At 38.8% G+C, this 24,358-nt stretch overlaps 2 long non-coding RNA genes across 4 annotated transcripts in view; one reads left to right on the forward strand and one right to left on the reverse strand.

Moving 5' to 3' along the window:
- Positions 1 to 8,369: 8,369 nt before the first annotated feature.
- Positions 8,370 to 24,289, reverse strand: LOC142087680 (uncharacterized). 3 transcript variants are annotated; one of them, XR_012675557.1, is made up of 5 exons: positions 24,208 to 24,289; positions 23,786 to 23,848; positions 15,072 to 15,123; positions 12,670 to 12,731; positions 8,370 to 10,352 (listed from the first exon to the last, which is right to left on the reverse strand). It is a non-coding gene; the product is annotated as an uncharacterized LOC142087680 (long non-coding RNA). The 3 variants fall into 3 exon arrangements; XR_012675556.1 differs by lacking the exons at positions 8,370 to 10,352; positions 12,670 to 12,731 and having other exon boundaries at positions 12,747 to 15,123; XR_012675555.1 differs by lacking the exons at positions 8,370 to 10,352; positions 12,670 to 12,731; positions 15,072 to 15,123 and adding an exon at positions 19,192 to 19,940.
- LOC142087681 (uncharacterized) overlaps positions 18,614 to 24,358 on the forward strand; it is a 112,185-nt gene continuing 106,440 nt past the window's right edge. The window contains exon 1 of the long non-coding RNA XR_012675558.1: positions 18,614 to 19,237. This is a non-coding gene — a long non-coding RNA (uncharacterized LOC142087681). The remainder of the gene's footprint in view (positions 19,238 to 24,358) is intronic.

Raw genomic sequence — 24,358 nt, forward strand, 5'->3', positions numbered from 1 at the left:
TAATGTTAAATATTTTGATTACTGTATACAGCATATTTATTACTTGTCTTCATTTATGTTTGAGGATCCGAGATTCTGTGTGCAAGTTAATCACAGCATTTCAATGTGAAATATTTTCATAGTTTGGAGCACTCAGATGAGTTTAAATTACACATTTTACTGGATTTTAATTGCAATATTTCTTTATGTAAATAACTTTGTAAATATTCTTTTAACCTCGCTGCATGAAAATACATTGATTTACAATCACGCTAAAATTTATAAGCCATTTTTTTTTCCAAATGAAAAGCTAATGATGAGTGGATTGCAGCAAATTCTCTTCATTAGTTCGTGGCTATTCAGAGCCTTGCAAAAGAACCCACGTGGTTGCCTAACTACACAAAAATAGCAGAATTAATATTCACGCCGAGTTCCCAGGCACCAGCCGGGGGGAGGCAGGCTGCGAGCCCCGGGCGGACCCCGAGGCGCCTGGGAAAGAAGGAGTTAAGGCGAGCAGCCTCTCCGGCGAGCCCGCTCGGACGGCGAGCGCAGGCCTTTCCTCTTTCGCCTTTTTTCTTCTTAATTAATCATACGCCGCTTCACAATTTAAATATGGAAATGGCGAGCCATTCGCAATTATTAATGAGCCTCCAGGCTGTCCTGTGGCGTTTCAAGACAAGCTGTGTCAGCCCGCGGAAAGCAGCATGGCATCTCCTTTCTGATGTGTGTGAAATTTATGTGCACAAAGGCTCCTCCTTATCTATGCGCAAGCTAAATAAATAAATAAAGGCTTTTGTTTGCCAGGCTACTTGCACATGACTGTTTTGACTAAGCCACTCCACGTTATTTGTACTTTACAGCGCCTAGAGAGAAAAAGCCGGGGGGGAAGAGGAGGAGGAGGCGGCGGGGGCGAGGGGCCAAGTCCCCGAGGCTGCGCTACCTGCTCCCGTGCGGCCGCTGCTCCCGCCGGGCCGGGCTGCTGATGGGCCGGGGCCGCGCCGGGCCGGGGGGCGTCTCTTCACAAGAAAAGAAAAAAAAATAAAACCCAAGAAAACCCAACAACCCACGCCCCCCCCCCCCCCCCCCCCCATCCTACGAGATACAAATAGCAGCGCCGAACAATAAACTTTGCCCTCGCCTGACACCCGCCTTGCGACAGGCGGCCTGGCACGCTGCCAGCCCCTTCACCCGATAAGACGGGGCAGGAGGTGGCGGGCGGCGCGGACAACATGGCCGATGTTTAGTCTCCGCGCCCCGGCCCGTGGCGGGACGGAGCGGAGCCGCTCGGCTCTCCTCTCCTCTCCCTTCTCCTCTCCGCCCCAGCGCCGGCACCCAGCCGCAGGGCATGGCTCGGAGGATTCAAGCGGCAGCATCCCTCTCTCTTTATTCATTTATTTTTAAGCCCCCTCCTTTTTTTTTCCTCCTTTCCTTTTTCTGCCGGTATGTCAACTATCCATTCAATGCAGTGTACGACTAGGTAAAAAACCAGTAGCGGGCAACTAGTTTAATTAGTCTGGGGTTTTTTGAGAGCCTTTATAAATGAGCAGTCCAAGGTGGGAGGAGGAAGCGAGGAGCGGAAGGGACAGGGAATGGGAATGAATGGTGAGGGATAACAAAGAGTCAGGTGCAGTGCTGGATGTGCGTCCTCACGGTTGCTTACAGATTGACTTATTTTTTTGAACACTCCTGTAGCAATTAAATAGGGGAATGGAAAAGCTGTGGAAGCAAAAGCCAGGTTTCTAACGGCAGCTACAGGCTTTCAAAGAAGCGTATGCGTTGTATCAGGAAGAGCCCGTTCCTGTAGTGATGGAGAAGAACGTACCATCCAGTTCTGCGGGACAGCAATGGGTAAAGATACGTCTGACTTTGGTTTTCCCGCTCCAAAATAGTCTGCTGCTTCACTGGGTGAAGGTAAAATCCCTCTAACGCGTTTTTGCAAGTTTGCCATGTTAGATAAGAGCGTGACTTTGATGTCTTGATGTAGTTGCAAAGCGAAACAAACCGGGGCAAAGACAGGGATTTCAGCTACGGGGGGGGGGGGGGGGGGGGGAGATCAGGATATGATAAACATCACTGAAAAATGGCAAGAGAATAATGTTTACTTTTGAATATATGGCCTGCTGCCAGGTTGGCGCTGGTTTTTAGGTTAGCAGAGGTTGGAGGAAGGGCCAGACTGAGGCGTGGCTAGCTGCTGTCAAGGAAAAAAAAAAGGGCTGCAAATTGCTGTTCTCAGCTTTTTTTCTCTCCTCTCCTCCACACCCCCCCCCCCGCCCTCCCCCGAAAAAAAGGCAGTGCTTTCTCTTAAGGCTATTAAAAATGATGCAGAATTTTAACCATCTGCTGTACTGGGTACTCTTCGCTGGTGCTGCAAAGCTGTATTTTTGTAAAGGGAAGAAATTGCAAAGCTTTCCAAATAGAAAACTATTTTTAAGCATTTAAATATTTCAGGAAACAGTGCCTTGAAAGAAAGATTCTTTTAAATTGCAAATTGAGAAATGGGTATTAACAGTATTGAAACGTTTTTACCCTGTTGTGATTGGGTTTTTCGCTAAAAGGGATACAGGTGTACTGCTACAGCACATCACTGCTTTACAAATGTGTGAGCAATGTAAGACTCAAGAAATGGACAGTGATAGAAGCTGATAATTTTTGTAGCCTTGTGATTTTTTTTCGAGGCTTGCTGTGAAATTGCATGAGTTGTAGCTGAATGCAGCAAAGTCGTTTCTTGCACTTGACCAGCTCCGTATGTAGGTATGGGAGTGAAATTATTTAATGAGTAGCATAGAGACTGGCAAAGGAATCGTGTCGCTGATATGGCCTCCTGAACTATAGTAATATGTCCAGTGCACAAAGGAAGAATATTTCTAAATAATAATAGATGGGAAGAATGCTTTTGAAGTGGTGAAGCTTAAAGAAGAAAATAGCAGGAATCTTTAATGTGATATTCTTACTTCTCATAAATTAGATTAACTATTTGAGTGCCATGAACAGAAAAGTATATATTTTAGATATTCATAAATCAGAATATAATGTTCGTCTGGAGTAAGAGCTAAGAAAATTGGAGGTTATTGCCTCATAATTCATCTACGTATTTAAGATCAATTAGGAAGTTACTGGAAAGAAGGATTGTAGTGAAGTATTTGAGGCATGCAGTTCCTTTGAAAATGCAGTTGGGTTTTCTTTTTTAAGATCTGTCAATACTACATTGTTACCTAAAGCCACTGGTTATTATTTGTAACTGTGAGGTCTGTATTTTCTTTAAATAAAACATCTACAATCTACAAATGTATGTTAAGAACGGCATTTACTTTCTGAAGCCAATGTAGAGGCCCAGTTAAACCTCTTAATTCAATTTTAATTTAAGAAAAGAAAAAGACTGTATTATAGATGTCTTGTAGACTAAGTAAATTTTCTTATTTTTAAAGCTGAAGATTCGGGGCTGTATTTTGTCACCTGTTGCCTACCACAGAAAGAAAAGGGAGGGAAAACCATTTACTGATTATGCAAGATTTTGCACGGAACTTGCTGTTTGTCATTTCATTACTGTTCAGTAGAGAAAATAGCCTCTTTTTTTCCTCTGCTTGTAGGTGCCACATAAAATTGTACAATATGTTTGCTTCAGACAGCGCCAGAGAAGCATGATGAGGTGTTTAGTCACAGTTTGGATGCGGTATTGGTAGAAAACAGTGCAGGAACTGCGGGTTAGATTTTCAAGGGAATAGATCTTGTAATCCAAGGCTGCCTAAATCCCAAACTGGTATCCAGGCAATACCGAGACACTAAATTCTCTGTTTGCTTTTTGTTGGGCTGTTATCTGCTGAACATTTTCCTTTCCGTGCAAGGTCTTCGGTATGGCTGGGGATTTTGGTGTTGTGGTTTGTTGTTTTGTTTGGTTTTTTTTTTTTTTTCCTGTTAACCCTTGGATTTCTGTTTGCTCCCCTTCTTGCAGAGCACCTTTGTAAATATGAATGCAAACAGTCTGGTGTAAGTGTGCTTTTCTGACAGGGAATATGTGGATGGGAGGGCTTTGCAGGGTGACTGTTATAGACCAGTAAAATACTAATGTGCTAACATTTTCCCTTACTGTGTATTTGGATTTAAAAGTCAGTGTTGTGTATTGGAGCACTCCAGTATGATGAAAGGTACACATATCACCTAATGTTCTGCATTTTAGAGAAAAAAGATTTCTGCATGAATAAACATGTCTACAAATACTATAGTGTTGATATTATTCTGCAAGTTAATTGTATTTTACTGTGTGTGCAAAATACAGCATGTGTACTTTATCTAACCTTGCATTATGCAGGCTTTGATATTTCAAAATTGTATATTGGAAACCTATTAGGATGTAGGATTATATGAAACTGTGAACACCCCTACGAATAGTGAAAGTGTATCATGTGTTTATAAGGAGAGTTTTTCTGTGGGTACGGAATCATACATGAATAAATATGTAGTAGGTGCTGTGATTACAAAATTACTTTGGATTTGGCATTATTTAATACACTACCTGTAATATATGTTGTCATCCCGAAACATGCATCTCAATATAACCTTAAGGTTTTTATTTTAATATCAATTTGCTCTTTCAGCAAACATAATTCCATGAAGCTGTGGATTCAGGTTACATATTTAGTTCTAAATTTAAATAAACAAGCAGTTTATTTTAAAATTAATTTCACACTCCTAATGATAGCTGAACAATAATAGCTTTGTGCAGTTGTTTGCAAAAAATTGAGCTTAGGTTGCTGAACCCTAAATACTGTATTTTTGCTTTGTTGTTGAATGTTGGAGCTAGTTATTTGAAAATAAGTGGGTATTTTTTGAGATACTGGAAAAAGTTGTCTTTTTCACTTTGTGTTCATATTCAATATTCTCTGGTTAAATAGAATACGAAATGTAGTATAATTACAGTGTCGTTTAAATAATGAATTAAAGCCAGCAGACGATACAATATGCAAAACAGTTTATAGCAACAATCAGTTTCGATATAGTACTATGTACTGCCAAATTATTGATAAAATACATTGTATGAAATACAATAAGGACATGTTGGGTGATACTCGCTATTCAATATCATTATTAACTATGCTAACGATACTGTGATCCAAATCATTTGATAGTTCTGGGTGAGGTTATGAGTGATACATAAGCTGGGAAAGTTTTATTCAAATATAATTTTTTTTTCTAAATAAAGTCAGAGTTAAACAGATCTGCCGAGTTTCAAATCCATAGAACCCCACAGACTGAAGAGAGAACCTCTGGAACGTCTTTTTAAGCTTGTCTTGTGTTGGCATCTATTACTGTTACAAAATACATAGGCTTGTCCGAAGATACTCTGAAAAGCCTCTGATTTGTGAATTATTCCAGTACCAATGGAAAACATGTTATATTAAATTCTAAAAAGAGATAGAGGGCTTGATTCTGCTGTCAATATAGAACACTTTTTAATGATGTTTCCTGTGATTTGAATAGAAAGCCAAATCAGGCCTATCAAATCTGTTTGAAATGAAACAGAAAATACAAATATATGTGTGCAAATATATTTTTTTATTTCTAATCTGCCAAATTAAATCAGCAATGTGGTATCTGGTGTCCATTAAAAATGTATTTTTTTTTTTTCAGGGCCTGGCTTAAAAAGTATTTCATGGTCAGTGGAAAAAAATGAGGAAGAGGAGGGTGTGGCTGCTGCTTAGAGGATCTGGCCCTGCAAACGGGCACTAGCTTGTGGAGGTGCGGGCCTTCATCGTGACAAAATGAAGACTTCTTTAGGTAAAACAAAAATGTTTATTTTTTAATCAGAAATCAAGTAAGCATATAATCCTGTTAATGCATATTTCTGAAGGATGGTCAGTTGTCCTCGCTTGAGTTTGATGGCTTCATTCGCATCTTGTTTTGCCCCAGATTTCTCAACTCTTTCACTAATCGTGACAAAACACAGAAAAACTAGTTCGAACTTTATAGAGTAATAAGGAAAGTGGTTTGATGTTTTGTTTATTCTGAATATCCAACAAGGAACTGATCCTGTAGATGATAGAATGTGTCTGTATCCACCTCTTAATTTTTATTTCCATGCAGTATTGCTGCAGCATTAGCCCCTGAACTAGCACATGTACACAGATATTTTCATCTATAGTTCTTTATATTATGACGGCAGTTACAGGATCACAAAAGGCTGGAACGAGACTTTGAGAATATCTTCAGGTAACAATTCCTGTGGGATGAGATTTTGGCAGTATTTCTAGTAAAACTATATATATATTTTTTTTAAGACATACTCCACACTTGTTACAAGGGATATTTGTTAATAATGCTTATTTACAATCTTAATTCTGAATACTTGATGTTAAAGCTATTTTTTTCCTCTGCTCCTGCCAATGTTGCTGCTGCAACTGTATTTTGAAAACGTGTGACTTTTACTGATACCACAAGTGAAGATGGAGCTGAAGAAACTTCTTCAGTAGTATAACCACTCACAGGTGTGGTTACAGAATCTGCTCCCTCATCTCCGGTCTCATATTTGAGCTCATCATCTCTTAATTATGTATCCTTGTTTTCCTTTGAAGAGCAGCAGTGTGTGGGTTGTGGTGAGGTATTATCACAGTTTGGGTGAATTGTTAGCCACAAGACTGAAGGCTAAGTGTAGCAAACCACCATACGAGTGGCAATATCCCAGCATCTGACACACATCCTGGAATCTCTTATAATTATTAAATGGTTTTTGCAAATAACAATGAGTGAATGGGGAAAAAGATAATAAAATAAACAAGGAAAAACATTTGTATAGTAAAAAAATATCTTATTATTGAGGTTGTTGCTAATTATTTGCAGGGAGGGGAAGAGCAGGTGGCAAAGTAAGCATACATGTTTTTAAGTATTTTTGTGAAGTTTGAGCGATGCATTGATAGCATGGCATCAGGCACAGTAGCTAGCTTAGAGGAGGAATGATTTTGCTTTAGTTGAAGTGAACTTGTCTATTTTTTTTGCCATTGCTCTTGGCCATAGGAAACATCTAAAAGTAGAAATTACTGCATTGGATCAGATCCACGGTCTAATTAATGCTAAGTCTACCCTGACAGTTCTTACAAAGGGTTGATTGGTAAGAGAACGGAGGGTGAAGACAACCAATATTTGATCCTTTTGGAATATCCTGTCCTTGTCAGAAAGTGGGCCAGCTAGATTCCTTGGCCAATGCCTTTATCATGGCTTTGCGCAAAGGTCTTTACGATCTTTCCAGCAAACAACCCCATTGAACACTATATTTTTGTAGGCTATGAATAGAACCGTATTCTTTCAGAATCCCACTGATGTCCCTTAATGATGGACTGTGGCACTGATTTTCACATGCTCAGCCTGCACTTTGTAAAATAATGTATTCCCATAGTTTGAATTTACTGCTTATTTAATTTAACTGAATAATTTCCCATTCAAGACTGGAAGTAGGCGAGAAAGTCAGACCACAATTCCTGACTTTCAAAGTATGTGTATCTGTTGTGTTCCCTGTTGCTCATGTGCTCGCTAACATAAACAGTTTAATCACTTTAGGTCTTCGTCGGTGGCAGTCTTTTTGTAAGTCAAATCATTTTAGTCACCTGCCCTTGCACTCCTGTTACTTCTGTAGTTTTAATGAGGTAAGGTAAAAAGAACTGTAGATAGCGTTCTCCATGAAGGTATTTCCCTGGCAGGTGTATATTAGAAGGGTAATGTTTTCAATACCGTATTCTGTGCTTTTTTGCATGCATCATAAAACTTGGCTTATTTGACATTGCTGCATGTATGTGAAAGCTTTCCTTGACTTGTTATGATGACACCCAGGTCTTTTCCCTTTGCCGAGAATGTTGCAATAAGATTTCCTTTGCAATTATCGAAAAAACATTTATCGTGTTTCACATTCACTCAACTTTGTTAAACCCTTCAGTAATCCAAATACACTCCCCTCACTTGTCAGTTTTGCCACTCTGTTTTACAGCTGATCTTTCCAGACCGGTAACTAAAGTTAAAAGCTGATACCAGCATGGCCTCTGCATGCCACAACTATTAACCTTTTTCTTTTTAAAACGTCTTTTTATTCCTAAATTTTACTTTTGGCTGCTTAGCTCATTTTTAATCATGACTCCAACTTTCGGTCGTGATTACTCTGTTTTCTTTATGGTCTTTATGAGTCACGTTATCAAAGTCCTTTTGAAAGGCCAAATAAATAATAATTTCTTCTGCGGATGCACTCCAAGTTAAAAAAGACATATTTTTCATTATGTTAGCAATGTTGTTTTTCTCTCCATTATGTAGTCTCTGCTTAGGCATTAAAGTTACAATCTTTTAATGTAGCCTTCCAGACGGTTTATTAAATGCTAGAATTCATTGGCATGTAATCTGGATCATCATTTGTGGCTATTTTTAAGGAATGCTACCCTTTCATTCCAGATAGAGAGTGCATATTTTTGTTGGAAATCCAGCCTCCAACCTCAAACTGCTTCAGAACTCCTGCACCCATATCTAGTCCTCAGAATGGCTTGCCTTTTAATTTATCCAGTTATTTCAGCACTTTCTGTTTTGGCATCTACTGCTCTTTCACCCTTTGCTTGCAGAAGAATTGATTAATGGGATTTGCTGTTTAGAGGGACCGGAGGAGACAATTTGATCGCTTGAATATCATAGATTTTTCCACCTGCATTAAGCCTGATAACTTCTTTTTAGGCTAAAAGGTACCTTTGGGTCTGTCTGGATTTCTGGGCATCAGGAGATAAAGAGGCGTATCCGGGAATATGAGGTAGGGTCAATATTGCTCCACCCCCCCAAAAAATGGACTATGCAAGAATTTTGTGTCACAAAGTTGTGTTTCCTCTGTTTCCCTGTTCAAGAGAAGGGACATCTTATTCCATAACTTTCTAGAGTGTGGTTTTTACTTCCCGTCTTGGAGGGAGAGTGCTGTTGGCTGGTGTGAAGGTGAAAGAGAACTAGAAAATGAAAGACTAGGAGGTATAATCCTGACTTTCCACTGGAAGAAGTAGTGGGTATACAGCTTTTTTTTTTTTTTTTTTTAAAATACCCCAGATTAGGAACCCAGCTAACAAGAAATTCTAATATGGTCATACAGGGTGAGAAAGGGTGAGTTTACTCTTTTGCATCACTAAATATCTCAAGGTCATAATCAGCTGTTATCTTTTCTGCAGTGTTTTTCCTCCTCTTTATTCATTCCCTTTGTTTCCCAGTACTATTTCAGACTTGCCAGACAATTGTTGTGCAGTCTTCCTGCTTCTAATGTATGTCAGTAAGTTGTCCTTATGTCTTTGGTTCAGTCCTTATGTTCCTAATCTCCATTTTTAAATATTACTTTCCAAGTATATTCTTTGTTCTAGTTGTTTCAGCTCAGTGCTTTTGATTTTCGGAAAAGGTGCCTCTTTGCCTCAACCTATTGCAAAGCTTTCCTCAGTACTCAGATTGCCCTTGTCCACCTACTTCTGTGTCTAGAGATTTTGTGGCCCTTTTTTTTTTTTTCTGATGAGTATGCTATGCCTGCATAATCTTTCATGCGTAAAAGCAGAGTGTCGCCATTGAAGTCAATGAGAAGATCTGATAAACATACAACGTGACAATATGGTACTGTATTTCCAGGTAGCTTATTTTAAATACCTGCTCTATGTTTTTGTTTTTCCCTAGGTACTTATCTTGCTCTGGACACAGGCTTTTCTAAATTTGTTGTCTGTCAGGGCTTTCTGACTCCACTGTTCTTTCTTTGACTCCTGGTATATAATAAAAAGCCCAATACTTTTATATTAGATTTCGGGGAACAGCAATCACTGGAAACAGCGTTACTAGGTTTGATTGTTTCAGGCATAGAAGTGGACAGGTGAGAAAATGTAGAAGAGAGTTAAACTGAGTGCCAGTCTTTCACCCACCTGCAGTGGGAATACCGCCCATCATGGTGCAAACACATGGTTTGGAAGTTTCTTCTTTACGCTTGGCCATGTTGGAATCTGTTGTGAGCCATCTGGGCTAAACCCTGGGCTGCCCTGTGGGATGTGTATGCTAAGTCGTCTTTCTCCTTTTGGTTTTCCTGATGACAGTAAGTTTCCCTCTCTTCCTGCTGGCGTGAGGAAAGATCAGAAACCATAGGAGTAAGGAACAGCAGTGGTGGGTGAAGAAGGAAGTGATTCTTTTCACAAACAGAGAGAACATAGTAAGGCAAACGTAATGTTATTTTTATTGGATTCTTGATTTCATTTATCTGTTCAGATCCTTTTAAAAAAAATTGCAGTGCATGTGTTCCTGCTGCAAAGAAGCCTACAAACAGGGAAAGTGACTTCTTGAATGTCCTGAAGAGGAGTGCAAAGAATCTTCTTTCCTCGTCCTGCCTGATGCCTGAGGATGCAGGGCTAGCAGAAGAGACGGGGAGGGGCAGAGCGTACCAGTACACATGCAGGCTGGGTATAATGAGACCCCAGCTTGCCACACTTTATGCATTAATTCATGTTGCTAGAGACTAGAAAGCTGCATATATTGTTGTGGATTCAAAAATAGCCATTTTGCACAAAGTAGCTGAGAATTGAAGGACACCCTCTCACCCCTCCCCCCATACAATCCATGCAGCTAACTCCTGTACTGTGCTGCTCTAGGACCTTGGTTTTTGGAGTCTGGCACTGCTGGTCCTCCTTTCAAAGTTGCTGGCGTGATGGGTGATCTAGTGCTGATTTCAACTGCATTTAGCCCCTGTGGGGTTTGTCTGCGGTGCTGAGCTCCCTGTGCCAAAGACTTTGATCAGCTTGAACCCCCTGCCTGGCCTTATTCCTACTATTCTCTTCTGGAACCTCTAGTGATGTTCCGCTTCATCTGAAGTGCTTCTGCCTGAGGGTGGAGAGGGGAAAATATCTTCGTCTAGACCACTCCCTTCCACATGCTCTCTTTCTCCCATCCTGGCTGAGTAACGGATGGTAACATCTGCATCCCAGTGAGCGATATCACCACAGATGAGGAAACCAAGGCACAAAGCAAGAGTTGGGATCATCCAGCAGGCCAGTGGATTAGAGGCGAGAATGGAAGAGAGACAGTCCAGCATGCTGCCTAATTGGCCACATTGCCTCCCGTATGTTACCAATGCAGCATTAATTTAGCTGTTCCAAGAGATGCTTCTCTTTAATATATTTCATATTAATAATGATGCTCTAAGATATTATTAAAAAGTTGATAACAGAAAGCTTAACAGCCAAAAGAAGTGCTTATTTAGCCCGATTAAGCCTAGCTGTCAGCGTACGTGAATTCTCATAGGCAGCGTATTTCCACTTTATTTTCCTTGGTTTCTTTTTTGCAAGTGAGCCATCCTGGAGTTAGCAATTGTCTACAGCAACAGGCAACTTTTCTGCCTATCCACGTACTACGGGATATTTTAGGATTCATATTTATAATAGCTACAAAAGATTACACGTTTTAATAACCATTTTAAGACCCAAACAATTTTATAAATCAACTTTTTGATTTATAATCTTTTCAAAAGGAGATATAAAAGAAAAAAAATTGTATTGAGGTGATAGTTTTCACTTAAAATGTTCTTATAACTTTAAAAATAACTTCAAAACAGCTGGCTAGCTGTGCAGAAATTAACCTGGTTTTGGAAGGAAGACCACGGACTTTTGCTCTGAAAATAATGTGCCACTGAGCCTTGGCAGCTTAAGGTGTCTCTATTTTGAAGAGGGTGTAGGGGGGGAAGTCAAATGATTTAGTGACTGAAGAGAGTTGCCACTTGCGTGAGCTCCATCCCTAGGGATATGACCTTTTTAATCCTCTTTAGTTAATGTATTGGTGATCTTTACTTAGGCAGAGTAAACAGTGCTGTTCTGAACAAAGGGGAGGTCATGCTTCCTGCATTACACTCTGACCCCGGGGTCGCGGCCTTTGTTCACTTCTCAATGGGAATTGCTCTCAGAGGGCCACCACAAAATGGAGAACTAATTTAGGCACGTGCTGGCAGAGAATGGCAGAGTATCAGGTTTGCCTCACCCGAACCTCCGAGTGTGCAGCAGTCACGGCGAGAGTAAAAGTCAAACTGTTTCAAAGAGGACGTATTAGCTCTTTACTTACCAGTGGCTGCGGCGCTTAAGCCCTCCTTGAACTAAATATATTGCTTGGGTCTTCCCCCCATACTGCCAGTAATTCGATTTCTCTGTTTTCAGCCTTTAAACTCTCGCCTCCCTGCCCCCCCCCCGGCCTGTTCCAAATGAAGAAGCATTAGACTAGTGAAAATTAGAGAATTCTTCTCTTAAAATAAAGAGGGAAACCGTATGGCAATTGCAGCATTAAAGTTGGACCTCTGAGGTCTCAAAATAAGCATTGTTTCTCAGCCCATAAGGAAACGTGATGCTGTGTCCCAGCAGATTGTATTCATCACGTTTTTCATAACGTTTTCTTTGTGTTGCACCAAGTAAATACACATGCGTGCATGCAGAGCCCTGTGAAGCCGAACATGGGAAGCATGGGGTACTTAAGGCAAAGTGAACTAGGACTTTCTCATATTTATCACTAATTGTGTGCAAAAATGCTGATTCCCGCCCCCCCCCCCCCCCCCCCCCCCCCAGCTTCAAAAGTAACTGGTGGCAGAATGTGATGCATCTCATTTTTAGTTGCTCTGACCAGGGAACATACGTAAACGTGGAAGCTGAAATACATTATCTGGAAGACTCGTGTATAGAAAACCATTACCTTTCACTGAAAGATGTTTATTATTTTTCATCTATATGCTGTTCTTTGCTCAGCAGTAAAATCTGTGAAATGCAATGATAGATCATAAAATAATAAACTGTAAACACATATCTTCAGTCAAAATACTGCTTTTTCCACATTTCTTCCTTCTATCAAAAAAAAAAAAGTCCTTAATTGCTGATGACGGCCAAGTTGTGTAAAATACAGGAGGGTTAAAACTGAGCACAAGGTGTGTGTGTGCGTATTGGGGGAGCTTATAATGTTGCCATCAAAAAATAAGCAGTAGTACGATAGTAAGCTTCGAGGTTTCTGTGGCTGTTGACCTGAATAGGATCAAGGTAAAAACGTCTATGGCAGTAAATTTTAGCTCTCGGACTTGGGTATTTCTGGGCTTGCTGTTTTGTGGGTTTTTTTTTCCTTCTCCCCGTGTTTTATACCACTATAAATCCTTGAAAGACTGTACCGTATTGGCATAATGGAGTGCAGGTGGGTTTACCTGATGTTACTGCTGGCTTAAGGTACAATCCTGCAAATGCTAGCTGCTGTGGTGTTTGCACTTGTGTTTCTCTTGACTCCTTTTAGACTGCTCTGATAATAAGCAGTAAGTCATCCAATAGATGCTTTCTCAGTCTGTGTCTTCTGTGCAGTTGTGGGCACCTCTCGTGTTCAGTCCACCCTTGTGGAGCGGGAAGCTTAACCACGCTGGCAGTGGCTCAGTCCTGCCCGGGGGCTGGGAGGAGTGCGTGGGCAGAGACCCCCAGCGCCTCCGCCTTGCCCAGAGCATCCTTCTCCCAAGGCTTTTCCAAGGCACGGGGCAAGGCTGGATAGAGAGCTTGGGGTAGTGCTGCTGCATTTGCTACACAGATTTGCCTTCTGTAGCAGACTCCTCTCTCTGGAGAAGAGAGCATGCCACTTTTTTTAACTGTTACAGACTTCCAAGCCTTTTTTTTCTGCTTCAGATTATGTGCCGTAATACACATTACCCGATTTGCCCGATATAGAATGCTGTAACTCTCTTTTGTGCAAGACAGCAAAATTTTCTCTCTGTTTCTCTCTTTCTTTCCTCATTTTAATTTGTTTTCTGTGCATTCCAGTCATTTCAAGTAAAATGTTACGTCTTTCCCTTAGTTTTCTTGAAGTTATATTAGTTAAACAAACACTTCGAATAATCTATCTTAGATTTAAAAGTGCATTCTATAATACAGCAAAATAAGCTCTGTAAACAAAAGAAGTGGCCAAGCAACTGAAACATCATGCCCTTTTCATGAAAAGTTGTATTCAAAGCTGAGCCAAACGTGAACAGCAGAGAGTTCGTACGTGAGCAGCAAGTGACGCTGACTACAGCAATACTGAAACCAACCCTTCTGTGTCCTTTATTTGTTACTTGAAATTCTCAAAGTCCACTAGCTTTAGATTTTAATGGAAGCCAGAGGGGAAAGGTATATTTGCTATATCCATTATCTAATAAAAATAATATTGTCAGGTTAGCATACGTATCTTCCTCACTAGTTACTTAGTTATGTTTACTAATGAAAATACAAGGTCCACACCCTTTCACCATGTGTTCCTCAGTACTAGTATTGCTTTTCTGTTATCTACAGGATTTTAGAGACTAAAGAGAGTGTCAAGGCAACGTCAGTTGCATTTATTTTGGGGTTTTTTTTGCCTTAAAGCATTGATACGGTTGTGCTTTGTTTGGAGGTAATGAGCTGTAGGAAAATTTTTAAATGTGGATAGATGCTTAGAGTAAAATAAAAAGTTTAGAAAATATTCAGCGAATATTCAAATTTTAAAATATTTCTTTTTCCTCAAAAAGATACTGGAACCTTACAATAACTGTAGTAAGTGCCTGCTTGAGAGGAAAACTAATTTTTCTCAGTGTGTGTTAAATATTTCAACATGCAATATGATAATCTAAGATACCATAGTAGAAGTGCCTCTTCTGAAGGCTTCTTATTGAGTGGAGCCTTTTGGAGATTTTTTGCTTTGAATGTTCCTGACTCAGCCCTTTCAGGATTTTTTTTTTCTTTTTTGTTTTACTGTTTAAAAAAGAGCTTTACCCCTGGTGAAGTTTGTATTAATAGAATGGGCAGAGAATAGTCTATTTTACTGCATGAACTTGATTCCTCAGCATTACTATTTCTGGCAGTGATTTCTCCAGCTACTGTACCTGGTAGAGCTTAATGGTGGTTAAGACTTTTCTCATTTCCTAGACAAAGATGTTACTGAAATTAGAAATATGAACTCCTGTATTATTTTTCTAAATTTGCTTTATCAAAGTTGTTTCCAAATGTGACCCCTGCAGCGAGAACTAAGTAAGAACCATGCATATTTAACAGCTTCCTCTGTTAACTGTTGTACACCTGTCTATTCCGCTTTTAATATTAAGCTATTTCTATTACCCTGTTGATTTCCTTGATCCGTGGGACAATGATTTGCAGTATATCAGTTTATCTAAGCAGAGAAAAAATGAAAAATTAAAAAATAGTCTTGTAGAACATGGATTTAGTCAGGCTTCAGATGTACTATGGAAATTACTGAGTCTATTCTTTACTTTTGAAGATAAACATTTTTCTAAACACTGGACTGCCAGATATATATTTAGGCCCAGTGTAACTCGGCAAAATTCTTTTGAAGTAAATGCTTATTTGCCCGATTTGTCTTCTGGTAAAATATCTTCTTCCGCCTCTTTCCACTGAATACTTGAATAAAAAGAAATACATGAAAGTTTCAAAATGCTACATGGATACAGATTACTGCATATCATACATTTATGTGTGTGTGGTTTTTAAATTAATATTGGGGTGAGCAGAAAATACAAGACAGACTTCAGTTGCACCTGTAAAAATAAAAATGCTACTTCTCTGTGAAACTGCATCGCTATATTTTTCTGTGGTACAAGGATTCCATCCTTATGTTTTCCACTTTGAAAGCGTTATCCGCTTTGAAAGAAAAATGCATGACAGCCTCAAAATGGCGTTGTCTGTTAAGGAAGGCAAAGACGAAAGCTGGAATAACATAGTAGTTCCAGCACAAAATGGCCTTTTCCCATAGATTTCCAATAAATTTCTTAAACTGGTTAAGGTTTTGGCCATTAACTGGCCAGTAAAAGCTGAAATACGGTAAATCTGATATTCCTATAAAAATCTTCCCCTGTGCGTACGGGATACCCATTTATTATACGAGCATGTGCGTAAGTACAGTATTAAAGCAAAGTTGTGTTTTGCAAGTCCCCACAATGAATCTTAAGTATCTATTTTGCTTTCCCCTCTGTGCTGAAAACTCAGAGCACTGCCAGCTGACTGCTGGAACAACATTTTGGTCTATGTGTGCAGTGGTTTATTAGATGAAATCCCTGATCTTTATGGCAGTCTCCCTCATTGTTTCAGGTCTAGTACAGAAACGAGGTCTTACATTCAGGTAGTCACGGAGCAGTTAGTTAGTTGTACATATTCTCTGATTGTAGTGATGAGTTGTTACGATAATGTTGAAGGGATAAAATTACTGCTGATGTAGTGCATTATGATCAAGTTCTTTTGTATAGTTCTTACGGTATATTTTAGATATATTGACATTTTTTAAATGACATGTTTATTTGTATAACTAAAAAAAAAAAATTAGTCCTGAACCATGTCTTCTATGATTTTTCTGTTATAATTCAAATGTAACCCTTTGTTAGCAATCTTTAGGCTGCATTATTGAAATATTGTGATTTCTATTGAGCAGTAATATGTAAACTGAATATTAATTTACAGTCTTATTCTAATAGTATTCATACTTTCTGGGCTGTTGTAACATGAGACCATAAATGCATACGTACGCATACATACCTATCTCATGTATAGGTCTACCATATTGCACGCAGCACACATGTATGTTTGTGGGCACACACATGCAGAAGAGATGAAGTATGTGATTTTGTTAAAACAGTTGTTGAGGGAAGGGGGAATTGTTTAATTTTCTTACAAATAAATGACGGAAGTAATATGGGCTTTAGATAACAACTTTGATTTTGGTATTTGGCTTCAAAAGTTTTTGAATTGAGATGTATTTCTAACTGAGTCAGGGAGAGTTCTCTATTTTGAACCAAGTCTCACTGTCCTGTTGCCAAGAGGCAAAAAGTCTCTTTGTCCTCCCCCCCCGCCCCCAATTTTCTTATGAAGTTACTTGTTTGCACTAGAAAACACACTGTGCACTTTTTTTGAAATTTTTGGTGAACCAGGAAAAATTCATTGCACTACATTTCTGTTGATAACATTTTCTGGAAATATAAATTTAAGAGTTGACCTTTTAACATTTCAATACTTTTATCATCCATCTAAAATCTCCAGTAAAATGCATTTATGCCCTAGGAAAAAATGGTTAAATTTGAAACTTGAAATTTCCATGAATTAGTCACTGATATCCCCTGGGAATTTTCAGTATTCTGAAAAGGAAGTGTTTTTAAACAGCTGAAAAACATAGTTCATTGAATAAGTCTGGAAGTAGCTTTTCACAATTCTCCCCCCCCCCCCCCCTTTTTTTTTTTGGTGGTGCGACTGTTATCATTCATATTGTTCTTTATTAGTGTACTTTATTAGCATAGTAAAAACTCCATTGAATGTTTTCCTTGTAAGAGTGTTTGTATTGGTTTTGTCAGGTTGTAATAAACTTCATTAAAATAACCTTTATTTAATACATTTAATCTGCATAGATGCCGATTCATTTTTTAAAAAGCAAAATGAGAAATTATAAAAAAAGATTTTTTTGTAATAAACTTCTGGTTTGCTGGCAACACCGAAATGACCCTCTCTTTTTAAAAACCCTTTTACATGCCATGTAATGTAAAGGTAATATAATGTAAAGGTCTCCTCTTTCTATATGAACAGAAACGGTTCCTTTCAAAGCGTGATGCTCTGAGTTGAGGCCTTGCTGCTGCTGCATCTGCTTTGGAGTCCCAGAGCCGTCACTCCACCACTGCAGCTGCTGGTAGTGGAGCGAGTTTGAACTTCTACCGATGCACGCTACCTAATGCTGTGCGTTGCTCACAGTCTGTCTTGGGAGTGGGGCAGTTGTCCCTTCAAATGTTCTAACATCCTTTCTGTGTATTCTGTCATTTTTGTCAAATGTGAAACGTGTGTGTATAGATCATGGGATGCTTAAATGTGTCTCTCTGTGGGAATACATCTTTCTGGACAAAGGAAATACAGAATCACATGTGTGTATGACATTTTGTTTACTAAAACTGAGAAGTAGCAGAATACTCTTAAAGCTGAATATGTAAATTTAGGCATCCCTTCAAAATGTAACAAATTAATAATGCAAGTGTGACAACGTATAACATGACAGACGGGAAGAAAAAACCCAAATGATTCCCAGGAAGGCAGTTCGTAGAACACAAATTCTATGAAATATTGACCGATGTTCCAATACTATGAAGTATTGGATGGTGTTCTTTTTTCACAATTATAATTTATACCGGCAACTGATATAAAGAATGTAGAAGCCTGTATTATCTGTCCAGATAAATATATGAATACTTGCAGTAGTACTTCATTATTCTTTCAATGTTATATTTTATGATAATAACAATAATGTGTCAATATCGTTCATGTTAGGAATTTTTTTTTTCAAGAAGATGGATTTAAATTTACCAGTGCCGATATATTCGGTTACAGTGTGAGATTCCAGTGATACTTTAGATAGCCAAGCTAGACAGATTAATCTAAGATGCACCTTGTGTACCATATAATTTAGTGTTAATGGGCTAAAGCTGAACTGTAAAACTGAAGTTGGCTATATAAAATAGCTATGACACTAATATTCAGCTCATAAACAGATCGTGTCCCTATGAATTCTGTATCTGCAACCATTTTGGATTAAGTATGTCTGTGTGTACTAAATAATTGCAACTATGCTATGAATGTGTTGCCATAATGGAGAATCCCTTTTTATTTTCTTACAATTTATGTAAATTTTTCATCCTTACTAACATGTCACTACGAAAAAACCACTAAGGAATTTCTGTTGTATGTCACTTTTGTTCCCTTTGCAATTCACTTTGTTCAGGACTGTAGCACTCTGTTGTAATTAAAAAATAGATACTCTTAATATCACAGATACACAGTTGGCAACGGGACAACTCTTGACTAGTTTAAAAGCCTTTAAGTAATTTACCATTTACAATATAAAGGTATTTTAGTCCGCTGTTAGACCTAAGAAATTTTAAGTTTTCATTACAGATTTCATCATGTACATTTGCTTACTTTTGGCAGCTTATAATTCGCTAAAAATTAACATTTTCTTTTTTTTTAAAATGTTATTTACCTGTCTTCTTTTTTTTTTTTTTTTTTTTTTTTTTTTTTTTAAGTTTTCTCACTTTTTTTTTCCCCTCCAGTAGCTATTTCTGCAGGGCATCCAATTTTAAGCAGACGTTCCTTTTAAATAAACGGAGGGCTGCGTTTTAAAATAGCTTGTTTTAACTCTGTGCTCCTAGTGATACCAGGAGAAAAGTATTGCCAGGGCAGAGCCTTTCCAGCAGGAGAAGTAGAAACGCCGGTCACTGCTGGAGACGCAGAAGTATCGGACGGTAAAAATCTCCGAGTATTTTAGCCCGCAAGCTTTGCCGGCGGAGCAGCCCAGCGTGTGCCGGGGCGGGCGCCGCCCCCCGTCCCGCGGCCGAGGGGGGACAGCCGCCGCTCCGGCCGCGGGCGGTACGAAAGAGCCGTGACCGCTCCTGGCCCTTCAGCCGGCCGGTTGCTGCTGCAGCCAGGGACTGAAAAGGTGCTGGCTCGAGTAGGGAGGGCTGAGGCCGGCGGGGCAGCCGCTCACCTGCAGCTGGCCGGGGCCGGGGCCGGGGCGGCCGCGGCCGCGGCACCTGTGCCGGGCGGCGGGCCGGGCCGGGCCGGGCGGGGGGAGCGGCGTGGCGTGGGCTAGCAGGAAAGAACAAGAGACAGTGATCCAGCGTGTGGAGCTGTATTGTCTGCTCTCAGCGTGAAGAATAAATTACAGTCTGTCAGAGCATGACTTAACAGTGCCAGGGGAAACTGGCTGTACTGTAAAGTTTAGTTACATTTTCAGTAAAATAAAACTGTGGTATTTTACAGCTGAGGAGCTTGCTTCTTATCTGGCCATAAAACTAGCCGTGACTCTGCCGTTGCTTAGCTTCCAGCTTGCACTCCTTCACAAATACGTATTTGCAGTTCAGTTAGCCTCCAGGAACTTTGTAGCATATTTATGATAAATAAGTAGAAGCCAGTAAATAAAATCTTGTATTGGGCTTTGATTTGCAGCTGCTGATGGAAGTTTTCATCAGTAAGCATGGTATATAAGCAAAATATTAATACCATCAGTTTCAAGCATACAGCTCAGTAAAAAAAGAAAAAAAATAGTTGCAAGATAAACAAAATTGTGTTGGTAACACCCTTTAAAAAACTGCTAATGCAATGCACTGTTTAAAGCCTCCTTTCTTTAAAAAAAAACCAAACTAAAAAACAAAACACTTGTCCTACTGCCAGAGTTTCATTTGTGTTGATACCAGTTTAATGCCAAGTTTGCTATAAAACATTACTGTTAAAATGCAGCGCAGTGAAGGAAGTGTTTTTGCAAAATGCTTCATTATGTTTTGAAGGGAAGAATGTGGAAATATATCCTTGTTTAGCTTGCCTTTACCGTTTGGAATCACTTCCTTCAAAATTGTCTTTATTTGGTATTTAAATGTTTTTCCCCCATAATTTAATACACCACTGATCCATTGCAATTAATGCGAGTTATTCAACAGTAGAATAGAACTTTCCCAAGTAACCTGTACAATGTGTAATTACTGTCCTTTCTATGAAGTGTACACCAGCTATAATCCCACAGAGCACCTTCAGTCCCTTTAGGGAACGATGGACAAGACTGTTTGGTTTTATGTATTTTTTAATTATTGTTGTTATTTTTAATCCCTGGAGAACAACTTTAAAAACAAAAGCTCTCTAAATATTAAGTAAAGCTATTCCTGGTGATGTTTTTTATAACGTGTACTGGAATTATTTTAATGATATGATTAAAAAAAAATCAAAAAATGTGAATTTATACTTTTCGGGATAGCTTAATCCTAAAAAAGAAATATGTTTGATTGGATTTTTTTTAAATGATCATGTACCTGATCATTTTTTGTTAAACATTTCTGGAGGTTGTTAGATTAGAAACCACCCCATATTGAAAATTTTCTTAGAAAGACAAAAAATCACTAATTTGTTTAGAGCTGACTTTAGTGTTGATGTCTGTATCACATAAAACTGAGAGGAAAGAACAAGAGATGCCACTCTGAGTTAAAATACAAGCAAACGAATTAGTGTATAGCAGGAGTATCTATAATAAGTTTCCAATAGACAGAACTTGTGATAAGGGGAAAAACAGAGGTTATAAAATTATGTAATGTGGCGTGAAAATACTGGCTTATTACTATTTACATGATCTGAACTTATTCAGGCATGATGAATCTTAAAATAATTCCTCCACTTCCCTTTTTGGAATTCCATTTCTATTAAGTGAAGCTTACAAGTTGGACTTAATTGTTTTCCTCTTTCCTGAATCCTTATTTTTTAGTGCTGTGGTAACCTAAAGTTAGATGACTTTCAATCTTATTTTACAACTATGGTGACAGATATAATGCATTTATATATTTCCTTGAAGAAGGATAACTTTCAGTGAATGAATCTGAGCCATAATTGTGTAAAGGTGATGCACTTTTAACCCTCCAAATGCACCAGAATTATCCCAGTTAAGAGACAGGCAAGATCAGAGATGAAACTCAGCTGTTTTCACTTTTATACAAAAAGTGAGAAAGGAAGGGATAGGTATGAAGAGTAAAGAACAAGGAGATCTGTATTTTTATAAAGTACAAAAATAAATAAGGAGCTAAAAATAGCATCTGAGAAAAAAGGGGGAAAGTCATTCAGAAAACCTATTAAATGCAAGTAAAACACTATCAACTAAGCTATTCATATACTTGCGTCTGATCCTTCCCTAAAAAACAAGTCTGTCTTTTATATTACATTGGCATTAAAAGTTGTTGAATGCACTATCGCATATAATCTCTTTTTTTCCATATAGGGTTAACATTCTCATCTGTGCATGTTCTGTTAAAATAAATACTATCATGAACGTCTTGCCATTATTTTTAAACAAAAATGATAAAGAGTTTTAGCTGGACATTATGGCTGGCTGCTGCTAAGTCTGTTATCGAGAAATTTTGTCTGCTTTTACTTTTTAACCACCCAGAATTTATGCATACGCATCCTCTGCATCCACAGTCTGTATGCAATAGATATCAAAGTTATTAGAAGAGGCCAGAATTACTAGGTGTCATTTTACCGAAATAAAAATTTGTGGGAAAGTTACTGTTTAAATATCTTGTCAGCTATGTCCTGATAATCTCTAGTATGCTTTTACTATAATTCCCTAAAAATAAATATTAAAAACATTTTGTGGTTTCACACCATTTAAAAAAAAAAAAAGTTGGTAAGGGTAAACCATAAAACATATATTTGGCTTACAAAAGAAATGTTTATTCTCCTCAGAATGCCAGTGGTTGAACTTTTTCTTGAGATTTGAGGCTGGATAAAAATGTGTAACAGAGGTTCCTTAAATATGCCACTGCAGTAGTCGTTCAAGATGTGGCACAGCCAGCCAGTTCCGAGAAACCCACATGTGCCGCCCTGTACTTTCTAGACTTGGCTAATATTGGGCATTTTAATAGAGCAAATGGGATTAAAGTCAGGCCTGAAAACAATGAGATGGGTTTTCATATACTTGATGATGTATAGGTAGAAGGTATTTTCCATCAAATACAGTATATACTGTTAGTAGTGCTTGCTTTTGCCAGTCTTACCAGTTAGGCAGAGTGCGTACAGCTCTTGGAATGGCTGTATTACAAGCTGTAATATATTGTAAATAGTATTAAGTCTTTGCCACTACCACTACCACAGCTGATCATTTAAATAGTGCATTTTTAAAAATCATGTGGGTTTATGTAAGAAGGAAATGCATGTTGGAAAAAACCTATGACTATACAGACCTCTGCTCCATTTTGCAGGATAGTGCATTTTTAAGCAGAAGGTTGGAGAGCAGCCTCTTTGGATGGAATCTGAGAGTTGCGAGGGATAGAAACTCACATCTACCGGTTTTCTTTTTCCACTGCATTTTTTTCTATCACCTCGTGATCAATATTCAGAGGAATAAAATATCAGTTAATATCTTTTTTTCCTGAGGAGTATTTTACAAAGGCTTAGAAACACATGGTATTGACTTTTCCAATTAGTTGAAACTGCCTAGTTGCTTTAAAAGTACATCAGGAAAGCAATGATAGCATAAGCAAAATAAGTATTAAATGAGAGGGACAACTATGACTTTCCTTAAGTAACCATGTAATCCCTTTTTTCTCATGGTAACATATTTTCCACAAAGACGACTCTTCAAGGTTGAATCCTGTTCAGTCTCCTTCCCCCCCCCCCCGCCCCCCCATGTAGGACAAATCAAATGCTTGACAACGTTTTTTGTTAGGAAAGCACGTAAAAATTTTTTTTGAATATACCAATGACAGAAAAAGTATATATATTTTTATTGCAAGAAGGAGATTTCATTGGTTGAGTGAAATGGCGAGATGTGACGCAAAAGGACACTTGGACGGGTAGAAATGCTGATGTATGCCAAAGCAGGCGTACCAAGAAATGCTGTTGCTATGAGAGAAACAGAGGGAGAGAGAGCGAGAGGGAGATCGTGAGAGAGCAAGTTGTGGAGGCCTTATTTTTTCCTTTCTGGCTTATAGCAGAGAGACTGCAACATCTCCAGTTTCTAGCAGGGAGGGTTTAGTAGCTTTTGGTGGGTATTTTCATTAGACTGAGCATTTAGAGGAGGGGAGGAAAACGAGAGAGATGCAGGTCACCTCAGAGTACAAAAGCAATTGGAAAGTAGGAGGCTGTATATACTAAGCCAATGATCTGTGCTATGATAGATATACAAATTAGTACGACAGATGAAGCAGCTTAGCTCATTATCCACCTGATGGTATTAAGACTTACAATTCAAAATTACAAAATTAAAATGCACACACACAGAGACACAGACAGACATATATTTATAATGACCCCACCTTTTCAGCTTATGAATTATCCAGCTGGGATGCCGACGTCTCTTGTGTAACATTCTTAAAGAGCTGCAATAAATTCACCTTGTGAGTCCATTAGCCAGAAAAGGGGGGAAATAATTTGCAGGAAATTTTTTTTTGTCTCTCTTCTTCGGCAAGGGGGGAAAAAAGTTTGTGCTATGAACTTAGCCTAGCAGCTTCTGGAACGTGAGCCAAAAGGGGCAGGAAGTTGTTTTACAATAGCGTTACAGTGATCTGCCACAAATGGAAAAAGCCAAATGTTGGACTCGGCAAAGAGAAAAAATATCCTTCTCCCCCTCGTTTCCCTCCTTTTGCCGCTTAAGAGAGAAAAAGAGAAAGGAACGTTGAGCTAGAAGTTCTTTTTCTTTTCTAATTATTTCTTGTAAGTAATGGAAAGATTATCTTACTTGCATATTCCATGGCAAGCACGAGGGAAAGAAGTATCAAAGGGACGTTTAAAAAAATGCACTTGGTAACTAGCAACGGGACTTTTGGCACAATTCCTTGAGTTTGCTTGAGGTTATGGAGGGGGGATGGGAAGAAGAAAAGCAAGTCGAC

Source organism: Calonectris borealis, chromosome 1 (genome assembly GCF_964195595.1).
Source record: "Calonectris borealis chromosome 1, bCalBor7.hap1.2, whole genome shotgun sequence".
Taxonomy (NCBI): Eukaryota; Metazoa; Chordata; class Aves; order Procellariiformes; family Procellariidae; genus Calonectris; species Calonectris borealis.